The sequence below is a fragment of the Spermophilus citellus genome, assembly GCF_964194105.1.
Source record: "Spermophilus citellus genome assembly, chromosome: 3".
Taxonomy (NCBI): domain Eukaryota; kingdom Metazoa; phylum Chordata; class Mammalia; order Rodentia; family Sciuridae; genus Spermophilus; species Spermophilus citellus.
Window position 1 is genome coordinate 151,326,540 of NC_138184.1, and position 16,136 is coordinate 151,342,675.

The 16,136-nt window shown below is 39.8% G+C and overlaps 1 long non-coding RNA gene across 1 annotated transcript in view; it reads left to right on the top strand.

Annotated features, from left to right (window-relative positions):
- Positions 1-2,156: 2,156 nt before the first annotated feature.
- The window catches only part of LOC308645321, a 77,725-nt gene continuing 63,745 nt past the window's right edge, over positions 2,157-16,136 (top strand). The window contains exon 1 of the long non-coding RNA XR_014021180.1: positions 2,157-2,231. This is a non-coding gene — a long non-coding RNA (uncharacterized lncRNA). The remainder of the gene's footprint in view (positions 2,232-16,136) is intronic.

Genomic DNA, 16,136 nt, shown 5'->3' on the forward strand with positions numbered 1-16,136 from the left:
TTCCAGAAACCTATAGTCTCCAACTAGGGTAGAACCATTGATTCCTCTTGTTTTGAGGCTTCTGCCTCTTGTACTGTGTAGCTACTGGTTCTTCCAGCTCTCCAGCCTGCAGATAGCCATTGTGGACTAACCAACATCTGGTTGTATAAGCCAACTAATTCCCTTTTTATAATTATACTTTCTTATTATTCTGTTCCTCTCAAAAACCCTGACTAATAAAATCATCTATCTATTATTGAATGAGGTGTGTTGAAATCATCTAGTGTTGTTATGCTGTGGTCTATCTGAGCCTTTAAATGGGGATAGTGTCTGATTTTATGTAATTAAATACATCAACATTTGGAGTATCAATATTTACTATCATTTTATCTTCTTGTTGGATTTTTTCCCTTTACATGTATGAAGTGACCTTCTCTGTCTTTTCTGATTAGTTTTGAGTTAAAGTCTTCTGTGAATGATGTGAGAGTAGCTACCCCTGATTGATTTCAGGCTCCCTATGCATAATATATCAATTTCCATCATATCACTTTGAGCCTGTGACTCTTTGCCTGTAAGGTGTCTCTTGCAAACAACATAAAACTGAGTCCTGTTTTTTAATTCATTCTATCAGCCTATATATTTTAATTGGACAGTTAAGACCATTTATATGTTATTTCAGAGAAATGTAATTTCAGAAAAATGTTTATTAATTCCTGCCAATTAAATTTATTTCTAAAGCTTAATTTGATGTAGTTTCTTGTTTCTTAGCTACTCTTCAAATGAGACTTATCCATTTGTAAGCTCTGAGGTTATTTATTATTATTTTTTTCTGTGTGAAGTATTTCTTTAAATGTTTCATGTAGTGCTAACTTGGTAGCCATGAATTCTTTCTTGAAAGGATTTAATTCCCATCAATTCTGGAGGATAGCTTTGTTGGTTATAGCAATCTTGGCTAAAAATTTCAGGGCATAGAACACATTATTTCAAATTCACCTGGAGTTTTAGAATTTGTGGTGAGAAGTCAGATGTAATTCTGATTGGCTTACCTCTAGTATGATTCCAGAATGATCTACTCTATTACACTTTAAACTGAATGTTTCATTTGATATATTTTCTTTCATTTCTACAATTCCTGTTTTGCTGTTTTTCAGTATCTCTATCTCCTTATCCCATACTGACTCCATTTCCTTATTTTTCTGTATTATCTTGGAATTCATTGATAATTTTTATAATAATTCTTTTGAATGCTTTATCTGATATTTCATCTACTTCAATGGCATTGGAATCAGGTTTTGGTGAATTACAAATTTTAGGTGTCATGATACCTTGTTTTTTCATATTTCTTATATTCTTTTTTTTAATATTTATTTTTCAGTGGACACAACATCTTTTTTATTTTTATTATATGTGGTGTTGAGGATCAAACCCAGTGCCCTGCGCATGCCAGATGAGCTTGAGCCACATCCCCAGCCCCTCTTATATTCTTATGTTGGGCTTTATGTATATTTTGGAATGGATTTCTCTTTTACCCTTGTGTGTGAATATTTTTTTATTGGTTGTTCACAACATTACAAAGCTCTTGACATATCATATTTCATACATTAGAATCAAGTGGGTTATGAACTCCCATTTTTACCCCAAATACAGATTGCAGAATCACATCGGTTACACATCACATTTGTACATACTGCCATATTAGTGACTGTTGTATTCTGCTACCTTTCCTATCCTCTACTATCCCCCCTCCCCTCCCCTCCCATCTTCTCTCTCTACCCCATCTACTGTAATTCATTTCCCTCCATGTTTGTTATCCCATTCCCCTCATAACCTCTTATATGTAATTTTGTATAACAATGAGGGTCTCCCTCCATTTCCATGTGATTTCCCTTTTTTTCTCCCTTTCCCTCCCACCTCATGTCTCTGTTTAATGTTAATCTTTTCTTCCTGCTCTTCCTCCCTGTTCTGTTCTTAGTTGCTCTCATTATATCAAAGAAGACATTTGGTATTTGTTTTTTAGGGATTGGCTAGCTTCACTAAGCATAATCTGCTCTAGTGCCATCCATTTCCCTGCAAATTCCGTGATTTTGTCATTTTTTAGTGCTGCGTAATACTCCGTGGTATATAAATGCCACATTTTTTTTTATCCATTCATCTATTGAAGGGCATCTGGGTTGATTCCACAGTCTAGCAATTGTGAATTGTGCTGCTATGAACATTGATGTGGCAGTATCCCTGTAGTGTGCTCTTTTAAGGTCTTCAGGAAATAGTCCGAGAAGGGCAATAGCTGGGTCAAATGGTGGTTCCATTACCAGCTTTCCCAGGAATCTCCATACTGCTTTCCAAATTGGCCGCACCCGTTTGCAGTCCCACCAGCAGTGTACAAGAGTACCCTTTTCCCCACATCCTCGCGAATCGGATACAAAGGCACATCAAAAAAATTTTGCACCACGATCAAGTAGGATTCATCTCTGGGATGCAAGGATTGTTCAATATACGGAAATCAATAAATGTTATTCACCACATCAATAGACTTAAAGATAAGAACCATATGATCATCTCGATAGACGCAGAAAAAGCATTTGACAAAGTACAGCATCCCTTTATGTTGAAAACATTAGAAAAACTAGGGATAACAGGAACTTACCTCGGCATTGTAAAAGCTATCTATGCTAAGCCTCAGGCTAGCATCATTCTGAATGGAGAAAAATTGAAGGCATTCCCTCTAAAATCTGGAACAAGACAGGGATGCCCCCTATCACCACTTCTATTCAATATAGTTCTCGAAACACTGGCCAGAGCAATTAGACGGACGAAAGAAATTAAAGGCATAAAAATAGGAAAAGAAGAACTTAAATTATCACTATTTGTGGATGACATGATTCTATACCTAGAAGACCCAAAAGGGTCTACAAAAAAACTACTAGAACTAATAAATGAATTCAGCAAAGTGGCAGGATATAAAATCAACACACATAAATCAAAGGCATTTCTGTATATCAGCGACAAAACTTCTGAAACGGAAGTGTGTGAATATTTTTAAGGCACAGCCTTCTCTTGTCAAAGTATCTTAAAGTGTGCTACATTGAGACTCCTTCATAGATGTGGTATCCATAGATGTTGTGTTAATTCTCTGTGTTTTTTTGTTGAAGGAGTAGATGTCCTTGAGTGGGACCTGGGGACTCCCCATCCCATTTATACCTGGGTCCTTGTCATTAGTTTGGGGTTTTTGTCTTTCTATTCCTGTGTAAGAAGTATCAGTAAAGTTTGATTGTGGTCATTTTGTATATAGAGCAAGGTATGATGTCTCTTTGGTCAGTTTAGTTCTGTAGCAGAATCTCTATCCTGTGAACTCGTAGTGTCTCCCTAGATTCCTAGTACCTCATATCAAGGGGGAAAACAAAAAGCAAACAATATACAGCATTACAAATGACTAAAAGCAAACAATATACAGCATTACAATAAATACCTGCTGTCTACTATGAAATCTACAATATTTATTGCCACAAAAACAGGAATAGTGGGATCAGCAATTGCCAACAGCAGAAACAATATATAACTATGATATAGATCTTGCATTAAAGTAAACAGCAGGTGTCAACTATGCCATCTACAATACTAATAACTGCAACAACACAAATGGTCTGGGAATCATATAAACTAAATAGTTCTAAAAGTGGAAAAACTAGAGTTCAGTAAAAGAAAAAAAAGAAAGAAAAGAAAATGTTATAAGGAAGTAAAAGAAAGTTTAGAATGTCCATCATGTAAACCAAGAAAATTCAGAAGAGATGTAGTGAGTAATGGCTATAAATATGGAGGAGGAAAAAAAATAGAAAAACAAAGTCAAGGTATCTCAAGAGTCTCCCAAGAATTCAACTCATGGAGCTAGGGAGCTAATCCTTCTCCCACTCATGAACACATGAACACAGCCTTCCCAGGCTTAGTCTCGGAAAGTAGTCACACTGCCCTGCTCAGATTCCAGATTCTCTTCATTTGGTCACTTGAGCCTCCAGACTCAAAAGGAAAGTGAGATGCACTTGCCTCCATATTTCTGACTCGAATCCCCCCTGGGCACAATCTTCTCTTTGCCATTTTCGGTCATATTCTGCTAAGTACACCCTAGGCCATATGATAGGCACTTTCTGGAACAGTATGGCAATGTTTGCTATGATCTCGTGGGCTCTGCAGCAGCAAGCTGCAGCATAACCTCCTCAAAATAGCTCCTGCCTCAGCTCTCTGCTATAGGGTAGAGAAACAGAGGACTTTTCAAACACCAGTTCACTGTGCAGCCTCTAGATGAGCTAAGTTCAGTCTGCTATTAATAACAGTGAAGAGAATCAGGGCCTCGGCTTGTTTCCCTGATGTTGAAGATTGAACACTCAAGAAATGCTGAAGCAAGAGTAGAAAGCAAGTTTTTGTTTTTAAAGATAGAACAGAAACAGACTTCTCTGAAGAGAAGGGGCCCCAGAGTTCGGGGTCAAAGGAAGTGGGGGTGTCCTGCCCCATTTATAATTTTAGATTTCCTTTGTTCTTATGCTCTCTCCTCCCTCCATTCTGCCTAATAATCAAAAGGTGGAGTGATCTAATAGAGGGAAGGAAGGAAGATACCCAGGGAAAAGGGAAGAAAGGAGCAGCCCAGGGAGCATTCATCATTAACAGCTCCTTGTAGGGAGGAACAATTCCTTGGAGGCAGGTCACCTTGGAAACTGGTGGAGGAGGGAGAAGGGCTTTGGAATTATTAGCATTTTATTTATTTTTTCCTTTCCAGCCAACCCCCATCTTCCTGCTCCAACCCAATCAGTCATTGCCTACACTGAATGTCCCTTTGCCCCCAGCCTCAGTATTCTGATCTACAGGTTTTTCCATGCCAGTTTTCTCCATTGCATTTCTCTCTCTCTCTCTCTCTCTCTCTCTCTCTCTCTCTATATATATATATATATATATATATATATATATATATATATATATATATATATTATCCCTCACCTCTGCAGTGAAACAGCACTGCTGCTGCAACCAGCTTGGCTCAAATGTACAATTTATTGTTCTTTGTTTAATGCACCCAAATTTCTGAGTCTCTAAGAGACTCTGACTCTTCACTATTGGCTTTCAGTGAATTTTCTTTCATCCACCTCACTTAAAAGCAGTACTCTGGCTTCTTGAATCCCGTGACACAGTGCAACTAAAAATGCAGCCTTCCTCTAATCTGCCATCTTGCCTCTCCCTTAGTCACATATTTGAGATGAAATGGGTTCAATGGAAGTGCTCTAGCTTTGAATCTTTGCCCTGAAGTCATTTCTTATTTTAGCAGTATTTTCCTGTCGGAAGCGTTTTATTCATGAGTAAACAAAACTCTGCTCCTTTGTGTTTTCCCTAAACTCTGCTCCAAAGTTAAATAGCTCTTTCTTATTTTTGTTTATTTTTCTTTATTACACTTACCTTGCTCCTCCTCTATCTCATCATAAGCATCCTTTTCAACACATCTGGCTGGAAAAGGTCTTAGCCTAAAATCATGAGTTCATTCAGTACCCTTTCTATATCTCATACTATTACAGCAAGATTTTTGCTAATTGTCTTCCTAGGATAACTTGGGTCTTCTTTTTCTAGTTGGTCCTACTACTTTTTTGGGGTACTTCAAGTTTTCAGTAGGAGTCTGTATTTATGTCTAATTCACAAATCAATGGTAAGTGTTTTAACATTGGGTAGTGTAGCATTCCACTTCTAGTTCCAACATAAATTAAAAAAAAAAAAAAGAGGATGGAAGCAAACCCAAAAGTATTATAGAAAAAGATATATAGAATTCACTACATAAAAATTTAAAGCCTCATTATATCAACCGGTCTTACTGTAAGTAATGACAAAGACAAATAATTAAGAAATATTTGAGCTAAGGTAGAAAGAGAATCAACCTCAAGTAAAAAATGTAAAGTGATCTTAAAAGTTTAACATTATATATCATGGACAAAAATGACTGTATCTTTGACATAATAACTTTACTCTGAATATATACTAAAGCAAAATAGAGGTATACTTAAATGTATTACATTACGCATATTACAAAAAAGGTTAGAAAAAATAAAAAACATATCTATGAATTCAAAAAGAGATTGGTTAAATCAATCATAATATTTCAGTATTAAAAATAAGTCATTAAATCATGTTTTCTGACAATGCTTGTGCACAGAGAGAAAAGCTCAGAAAATATCAAACGAAAAAAACTCAAGCTCATAAATTTGGACATATTAATATGAATGTACCAAAACAAGAGGGATATATATCCCATATATATATATATATATATATATATATATATATATATATATGAATGGAGATATTTTTCTCATTTTTCCACAGCAAATATATAATTTAAATAATTAAAAATCTCAATAAATACTACCTAATATTTCCAGCCTTTGCTGGAAACTCATTTAATGTGTTCCAAATTTTGATTTTAAAGAATCAAAATTTTGTCTCTTAACTCCCTAAAACGGGATTTAGGCTGAGCACTTCAGCATCTTATGCCTATTAATATTTATCTGATATCTACAGGAGGTTAAAGCTGGTTAGGTGCTGGTATCACTGTGTTATAAGAAAGTAGAAAAATAAAGAAAGTGGATACCTGCTTTAAAAATCAATTATAAATAAATGTTTAAAAATGAGAATTTTTGTTTAGCCTAGCTTTTGGAACATGGGATTTGCAAAAGAAACTTTTCACTTATTCAACAATCTAAGCCTTAGAAATATGAAGTTGAAAAGATAACATTAAAATCACAAGGAAAAGATATTTTTTGCTTACTTGCTTGGAACATTGGGATAAATGTAATTAATGACAAAAGTACTTTAAAAATGAAGCTGCATTATATAATATCAGCCCTGGTGCTAACCTTTAGTAGAGTTCACAACAAATCAATTAATTCTTGATCATCCTGGCAGCACTGCCAAGTGTCATTAGTGCTGGAAGCCATAGGCAGCCACTGAGGACGTGCCCATGTTTACTTCCTAGAAGGCTGAGTTTTTTTAGAATGTGGAATGAAGCTGGCCCCAACTGCACATTATAGCACAAGTAATTATTCATCAAAACTTGTCTTGCTGCAAGCAATTCATTCCTCTCTCCACAGATGTCCCCAACTCTGACCCAGAGCAGCGTGAATGTGGGCTAAAAATAGCAGCTACACAGTGTGGGCAAGCAGCCCTGGTGAGACTCTGCATCTAAGTGGTTTGCATACCCTTGGTTGCAGAGCTCTCTGCTCACCACATTAACCCTTGCAGAAGGGCTGGAAGGTGCACACTATGTCTTTATTCTTTGAGATATAAAGCATGATTCTTGTTGCAAAGAAACTGTTCTTTGTCTTATATAAACCTTTTTTTTTTTCTGTTTAATGCATTTACCATTCTTTGTTTGTTTCTTTCTTTTTAAAAAAATCTTTCCTTCCACAGCTAGAGTGGGAGAGTGAGACTGTCAGTTCTTCCACTATCACTATATTTTCCAATTATACTACATGCTCAAAAGAACTTATTTATTAATATCCATTACGTGCAAGTGGAGGATAAACACGTGACATTGTGTCTTTAACTTATTAGCCTGAGGAAACACAAGACTTAAGTAATAACCAGAGCAGCTTTTGACTCCAGACTTCAGTGATGCTTCTATTCTAGGGTCCCTGGTTTCTTATTCCTAGGCTTGTTTCTTCTCTCCTCTTTCATAGAGGTTTGGTGAGAAGAATTCCAGCTTAAGAACTCGAAATACATCACCCAAGTAAAATCTTTCTAAAAGCAGTCTTCAAACATCTTTTTGCTGTTACATCTTTGTCTTGTTGACACAGGACACTGACCATCTTGGCTGGGGATCCACTTCACAGTTACTCCAAAGGGCCTGGATTCCCTCATACTAATAGAATCATTGGACATGCCAAAGTTCCTAAGATGCTAAGGTTGATTAAGCTCATCTCTAACTCAAAAAAGAGGATGGTGGACAGATTTTGTTTCTGCTCTCAAGGAATTTATGATTTAACAATGGCTGTTGTTATAAATATAGCATTCCATGTAATTGTATTGCTGGATCTTTGCAGGATTGGTGAGCAGGAGACAGACTTTAATGTCTGGTCTATCCAGATGATAATGGAACATGACCCCTTCCTTGTGATTCTTTCCTAGGCAACTTGTCTTAATATTAAGAGTTAGCTATTTAACACTCTCTATGTAGTAGGCATTGTTTAAGTATTTTATCTGTGTTTATTCATTTTGTCCCCATAACAACCAAATTTTTAATATCCTTTTAAGAGACAAACTCAGCACTCAGAGTCACACCAGGAAAAAATAAAAATAAAAAATGAAGGAACAGAACCAGAATTCAAATCCAGATGTTCTAATTTAAAAGCACATATTTTAACTGTAATAATAATTGAGCTTGGTTGGCATTGCATTTCTAGAACCACAATGTATATTCTTTGGATTATTAGTTCGCTAAATGCAATTCAAAATAGGAGGTACTGGGGATATATAAGTTTAGAAAACATCGCATATGCCTTGTGTGTGAATAATTACACATTTAAATATATTAAAGTCTCATATATAAATACTGCTCAGAGAAAAATACTTTAATTTTGTTTAACACAAATTTTCCAAACATCCTTGCCTATGAAACACTTTTTCACCATATAATTCCTTAACATGTTGCTAAAGACTTTAGAAAAATCTGCTTTTAGAAATAAGGTCTTAGTAGAAAGGAAAATAAGAAAGAATGATGTTGAAAAAGACTCCTAGTGATAAAATAATACTCTCTGGATTATTCACTTAGCATAAAGGTGCCTACAAGATTGAGATCATGGGAAAAGTTTTTGTGTTATATTTTAGTAAAAGATGACTTAAATATTAGCTGCCTGTGCTTTTTCTTTGTCTTTACCTCTGTTTCCATCTGTTATTGACATTTCCAAAAGTCTACTTAGTATGCTTCCTGTTAGTCATATCTAACATATCACAGAAAAGGCAAAACTTAATTTATATTCATTTTAATGTCAAATGTTTAAAGAAGAAGAAGAACATACATACATTTAGACAAGTATATCCCATGTGCTGGCTAAATTACTTTCAGAAAGTGAATACATGTGAAATCAGTATCCAAATCCAGAAATAGCATTACTGCAAACCCAGAAGGTGCTCCCTCTCACCTGACTACCCAGGCACTGGTCATGATAACCTTCACCCCTATGTCCATAGGTTTGTTTTTAATCCCATGTTTTATAGCTGTACTAAAGTATAATAGGCACATATTAATCTTTATATATATTAAGGATGTACTTTTTATGATTTTTTATATATATCACACAAAATTAAGATAAAGAACATACCCACTATCCCTACACTTTTCTGACTTTTGTGATTTCCCCATCCTCTAGCAAAAACTAACCTGTTATATGTTACTACTGATTTTGTATTTTCTCAAATTTTAGATAAATAGAATCACAATATGCATCTTGTAATGTTTTTAATGGAGCCTGGATTATTCACTTAGCATAATTATTTTAAGATTCTTTCATAATAATTGTGCATTTTACTTTTTTCTTTTTATTGCTGAGTACTGTTCCATTTTATGGATATATCATAATTGGTTTATCTTTTTACCAGTTGATGAGCATTTGACATGTTTACATTTTTGACCATTATAAATATAAATGTTCTAGAAACATATCTGCACATAAATCCATGCTTTCATTTTTCTCTTGTAAATACCTAGGAGTGGTGTGATTGTGTCACGTGCTTAACATATGTTTAACATTTTATGGAATCACCCAACTTTTCTAATGTGGATAGATTTGTATTTACATCCCCACCCAGTAGCATGCAGTATTCCAGTTGCTCCATATCCTCATATCCTCACCAGCAATTGGTTTGGCCAGGTTTTTTCATTTTAGCCATTCTGGTGTGTGTGTATAGAGATATAGCTTTGAGACTTAATTTGTAATTCTTTAATCTTTTTGCATGTTTTTTTTTGCTATATACCTCTTCATTGGTAAAATATTGTTTCAAATATGCAGCTCTCTTTTTAAAAAAATGAGACTTGAAAGTTCTTTCTCTGTTTTAGATGCAGACTCTTAGTTTTATGTCATTTTTGTGAATATTTTTTTGCTATTTGTAGCTTGCCATTCCTTTCTGAGAGTATAATTTGAAGACCAAATGTTCATTTTGATGATGTTTCATTTATGGTATGTCCCTCTGTCTGTCTGTCTCTCTGACTCTCTTTCTCCCTCTAATATGGCATACCTTTTATGTTGTATTTAAGAAACTGTTGGCTGGGATTGTGGCTAGCTGTAGAGCTATTGCTTAGCATGTGCAAGGCCCTGGGTTTGATTATCAGCACCACATAAAAATAAATAAATAAAATAAAGATATTGTGTCCAACTACAACTAAAAAATAAATATTCAAAGAAAAAAAAAGGAAACTGTTGGCAAACTCAAGGACACTGAGATTTTCTCCTTTGTCTTCTAAAAGCTTTGCAGTTCTAGCTCTTAGATTTAGGACTCTGATAGTTTCAAGAAATAGACATATGCTTTGACTTTGAACCTAATTTTGCTATTAGTTCAAACCATGCTATTAATACCAGGAGTAATAGAGTAAAATTAATCCACTGATTGATGGAAAATTTTACCAATTGGTGCTGTAAGATCTTAGTAAAACTGTGACATTTTTATATGTTCTGTAGTAGGACAGTCCTACTACAAGAATTTAACAATACTGGGCCAGTAAATACTTTCTCAAATATCCTTTTCTACATGACCCCTGACTCACATACATACACATGTACACACACATGTACTGAGAAAATTCCATGTGAGTGCACAGCAGGAAAGATGCACTCTGTAAACAAGGAAGAGATCCCTTTCCAGACTTGGATCTTAGAGGCACTGTAATCTCAGACTTATAGCCTCCACAACTATACAGAAATAAATTTGTGTTCTTCAAGCTACTCACCAGTCTGTGGCATTTTGTTATGGCAGCCCCAGAAGACTAATGAACAAGCCCATCTAATCACACTTTCTTATAGCTTTCTTTGTTATAATAGTTGCTAATTCACTGCATGCAGTGGATTTGCTGATTAATGTAGAAGATTTAGGAATCATTTACAAGTGATCTGTTCTGAGTATTGTGGTGTTGTCTCATCAGTTTACTTCTGGGCTGTTGTTATTACAACCACAGAATCATTGAGTTGCAACCTATTAAAGTCTATTAAATAGCATCTCTTTCCATAATGTGAACATATACAACTTCTTTACTTTTCATAGAAAATATACAACATCTTAAGATGAAACTTCATTTTTCTAAGAAATTATCTAGGCTAGCTAATGTCGTCTTTTGACATGAGGATAATTGAATAAAAGAAGAATGATTTATCAATAAGTGATTTTTAACTTATTTTTTGAGTAGGTATCTGAATTAATAGTAGGCCTTTTTTAGGTGTTATTTTTTTTAAAGTTTCCTAATACATTTATCTTTAAGAGGAAGATAAAAAGACTGGTCTCATAGAAATTCTTTGTTTTCTTAAACATTTAGTTTCTTAATATTTCCAATATAAAATTACTGGTGTTTTATCTATGTACTATTTTGAGTCTGAGGTACCTCCACTAATTAGTGAGAAAAACTCCATTACCCTATTTACCTAGTATAAAATATCAGTGGTGCAGTCTTCGTATTAGTAGGCCCTACTTGTTCATATTCTCAGGAACTTGCAAGCTCTTCATAGGAACCACATTAATCAGGAACTTAAGATGGAATATGGCTTTGACAATATAAAATTTTTTTGAATAATAAATCTACAAATACAGTCAGCTGAAAAACTAAAGTGTTTTTCATTTTTCTAAATACTATTAATCTAGTATAGAAGATTGACTAAAAGAAAATCATCTCAAATCCTAAAGAATCTAATAAAAATTCTGGCATTTAGTTTATTTTTTCACAGTATTTTTGTATACATATTCTGCCTACATCATTGTAACAGGATTAACAATAAATTAATGCAAGTTTAGGAATAAAAGATCCAACTATAACTCTTCTCTGCACTGTTTATCCCTATTAAAAAACAAACAAGGGGAGATCCAACATGGCCGCCGGCGAGGAAGCAGCGATTCCAATGTCTCCACATTAACGGGATCAGAAAGACCCATTGGAACAGCTGCAGTCTACCTACTGAGGAACTTCTAGCAAAATTCCGTTAAGAGGGGACCTGCCGGGAATTGGTAGGTTTATTAGAAGTGTCAGTTTGTCCCAGACAAGTGGATCTTGGCCAGCCACGTGGGCGCAGAGGTCCAGTCCTGCAGCTACCAGCCGCTTCTGCAAGCGGCCGGCGACCCAGAGCGACGCGGCCCGCCCGAACCCGCAGACGGCACCCGCCATCCCGCCGTCCCGGGGAGGCTCTGCTCTCGCTCTGCGAACTGCCACCCCGCCCGCCTGGATCTTAGCCACGTGGCCGCAGCTGCCCGGCTCTACAGGCAGCCCCCGGTGGCCCGGCGCAGCAAGAAGTGTCCCCGCCTGGCCCAGCAGACAGCCCGCGCCCTCCCGGCTCTACTAACAGCCCCGCCCACCCGGCGAACGGCTCCCCCCCCCCCCCCGAGGCAGCGTGAAGGGAATCTAACCAACCCTTTACGAAATAGCAAACTGGGAACTAAAACCAGAGATTGTGTCAGACCAGAGACAAGCCAGTTCCACCCCTCCCTTCGGACACTCCGGCAAGGAGCCAGGGGCCCGCCATAGCAGAGAGTGGAAGTCACCAAAGTTCGGCCAAAGAGATTCCTTCCCAGCGGAATCTACTTTAGCAGGTGTGTGACTCCCACCCACACCAGATACAAACAACCGGGAAACTTCAAAATCTCTCCGTGGGCGTGACCGTAAGGGCCAAAGGACTCTCAACCCCCAACTCCCCCTACTGCCAGTGACGTGGGCGTGACTGCAGGGGCAGAGGGAAGCAGAGAAGACTCCCCACCCCCAACTCCCCCAACCGGGAACTGAGAGGGTGTGACGGTAGGGGCGGAGGGAAACAGAGGACACTCCAGACCCCCAACTCCTCCTACCGCCAGCAGTGTGGTTGTGACTGTAGGGGCTGAGGGAAGTAGAGGGGATCCTCGACCCCCAACTCCTATTACCACCAGCAGCGACACCAATGGTCTTAGCTGCCAGATTCCGAAGGTGTGTCCACCAAAGGGGTCCGGAAAAATTAAACAATTGACTCCCAGACCACAGCTCCACAGCACTGGGGCTTAGATGAATGACAGAGAGAGTGCTCAGTAGTTAGGGAAATAGAGCACTCGGTGGGGCTGAAAGTGTAACCAAATCCTTGGGGAACTGCCTCCGGTGAGCAGGACCTGGCTGGCTGGCAGGAGGAAGGAGAGGAGGGGCCGTAGAAGTGAAACGGCTCTGGACCAACAGGATTGAGAGACTCCCAGGAACCGCCTTACAGGGATTGCTGTTGACACATTGAGGGCAAAACTCAGCCCGGAGGGCACAGCTTTGCCTATGGGAAGAGAAGAAAATGGATCTCTAAGACCTAATTTTATTTCCTATTTCATTTTATTTTTTTCTCTCCCTTTTCCCTCTCTCTCTCCCATTCCAAGTTTTACTGCTCTTTCCATTCTCCTCTATGCTATCTATCTCCCTCTCCTTCTTTCTTTTCAAGAGTACCTACCTTCCCCTTCCCCCCAACTTCCATCCCAAGCATTACGTCCTCCATTTCATGTAACTATCTAAATGCAAATAGGTGTGTGCCCTCCCCGCGCCTGCAAGGTAGGTGGACCTGCAACCCACCAGCAGGTCAGACCCAGCAACCTGGGAGTGGCAGAGCCGCCCCACGAGCCTGCAAGGTAGACGGACCTGTGACCCACCAGCAGACCAGGCCCAGCGGCCTACGGAGGGGCAGAGCTGCCCCCTCCCCCCGCGCCAGCAAGGTAGGCGGAACTGTGACCACCAACAGAACAGGCTCAGTGGCCTGCGGAGGGGCAGAGCTGCCAACCACACCTGTAAAGTAGGCGGACCTGCGACCCAACAGCAGAATAGGCCCAGCAGATCAGGCCCAGTGGCCTGCTGAGGGGCAGAGCCGCGCCCTCCACCTGCGCCTGCAAGGTAGGCGGACCTGCGACCCACCGGAAGGTCAGGCCCAGCAACCTGCAGAGTGGCAGAGCCACCCCATGCGCCTGCAAGGTAGGCAGACCTGCGACCCACCAGCAGACCAGGCTCAGTGGCCTGCTGAGGGGCAGAGCTACCCCCTCCCCCCGCGCCAGCAAGGTAGGCGGAACTGTGACCACCAACAGAACAGGCTCAGTGGCCTGCGGAGGGGCAGAGCTGCCAACAACGCCTGCAAAGTAGGCGGACCTGCGACCCACCAGCAGAGTAGGCCCAGCAACCCGCGGAGGGACAGAGCCACCCCATGCGCCTTCAATGTAGGCGGACCTGCGACCCACCAGCAGATCAGGCCCAGCGGCCTGCTGAGGGGCAGAGCTGCCCCCTCCCCCCGTGGCAGCAAGGTAAGCGGAACTGTGACCATCAACAGAACAGGCTCAGTGGCCCACGGAGGTGCAGAGCTGCCAACCACGCCTGCAAGGTAGGCGGACCTGCGACCCACCGGCAGAATAGGCCCAGGAACCCGCAGAGGGGCAGAGCCACCCCACTTGCCTGCAAGGTAGGTGGACCTGCGACCCACCAACAGAACAGTCCCAGTGGCCTGCAGAAGGGCAGAGCCGCCCCCCGCGCTTGCAAGGTAGGCGGACCTGTGACCCACCAGCAGAATAGGCCCAGCAGCGTGCGGAGGGGCAGAGCTGCCCCCCCACCCGCGCCTGCAAAGTAGGCGGAACTGTGACCACTGACAGAACAGGCCCAGCGACGCGCAGAGGGGCAGAGCCGCCGCCTGCGCCTGCAAGGTAGGTGGACCTGCGACCCACCGGCAGAACAGGCCCAGTGGCCTTCAGAGGGGCAGAGCCGCTGCCCGCGACTGCAAAGGAGGCGGAACTGCGACCACCGACAGGACAGGCCTAGCGGCCCGCAGAGGGGCAGAACCACTGCCCGCACCTGCAAGGTAGGCGCACCTGCTACCAACCAGCAGAACAGGCCCAGCGGCCTGCCGATGTGGTAGGCACATTGCCCCAATTGGAGGAGGAGCAGAGCCCCTGCCCGCGCCTGCGCGGGAGACTTTGCAACTATACAAGAGTAATACAAATATATAGGGGGAAAATTCAATAACACAACAGTCTCAGTAAGCAGAAAGAAACACGAACAGTATGAAGAGACAAGGAAAGAAAGGACCACAAGCAATGCAGGTAAACTCAACGTTAGAGGAGGTAATATCTGCAGCAGATGGAATGTCAGATAAAGAATTCAGGAGATACATGCTTCAGATGATCTGGAGTCTCAAGGAAGACATTAGACAGCAAAATCAGACAATGAAAGATCTCTTCAACAATGAATTGCATAAACAAATCCAGGAAGCAAAAGATCAACTATACAGGGAGATGGAGGTTATAAAAAACAAACAAACAGAAATCCTAGAAATGCAGGAAGCAATAAACCAACTTAAAACCTCAATTGACAATACTACTAGCAGAGTAGAACACTTAGAAGATAGAACATCAGACAATGAAGACAAAGTATTTCAACTTGAAAAGAACATAGACAGCTCAGCAAGACTGTTAAGAAACCATGAGCAGAACATCCAAGAAATATGGGATAACATTAAAAGACCAAACTTAAGAGTCATTGGGATACAGGAAGGCACAGAGCTCCAAACTAAAGGAATGAGCAATCTATTCAATGAAATAATTCGAGAAAACTTCCCAGACTTGAAGAACAAGACAGAATCCCAAATCCTAGAAGCCTACAGGACGCCGAATGTGCAAAATCATGAGATCCACACCTAGACACATTATAATGAAGATGCCCAACATACAGAATAAGGAGAGAATTTTAAAAGCTACAAGAGATTTGCATTTCTCTGATTGCTAGAGATGGTGAGCATTTTTTCATGAACTTGTTGATTGATTGTATGTCCTCCTCTGAGAAGTGTCTGTTGAGGTCCTTGGCCCATTTGTTAATTGGGTTATTTGTTATCTTATTATTTGTTAATTGGGTTATTTGTTATCTTATTGTTATCTTATTATTTAATTTTTAATAAGATAACAAATAA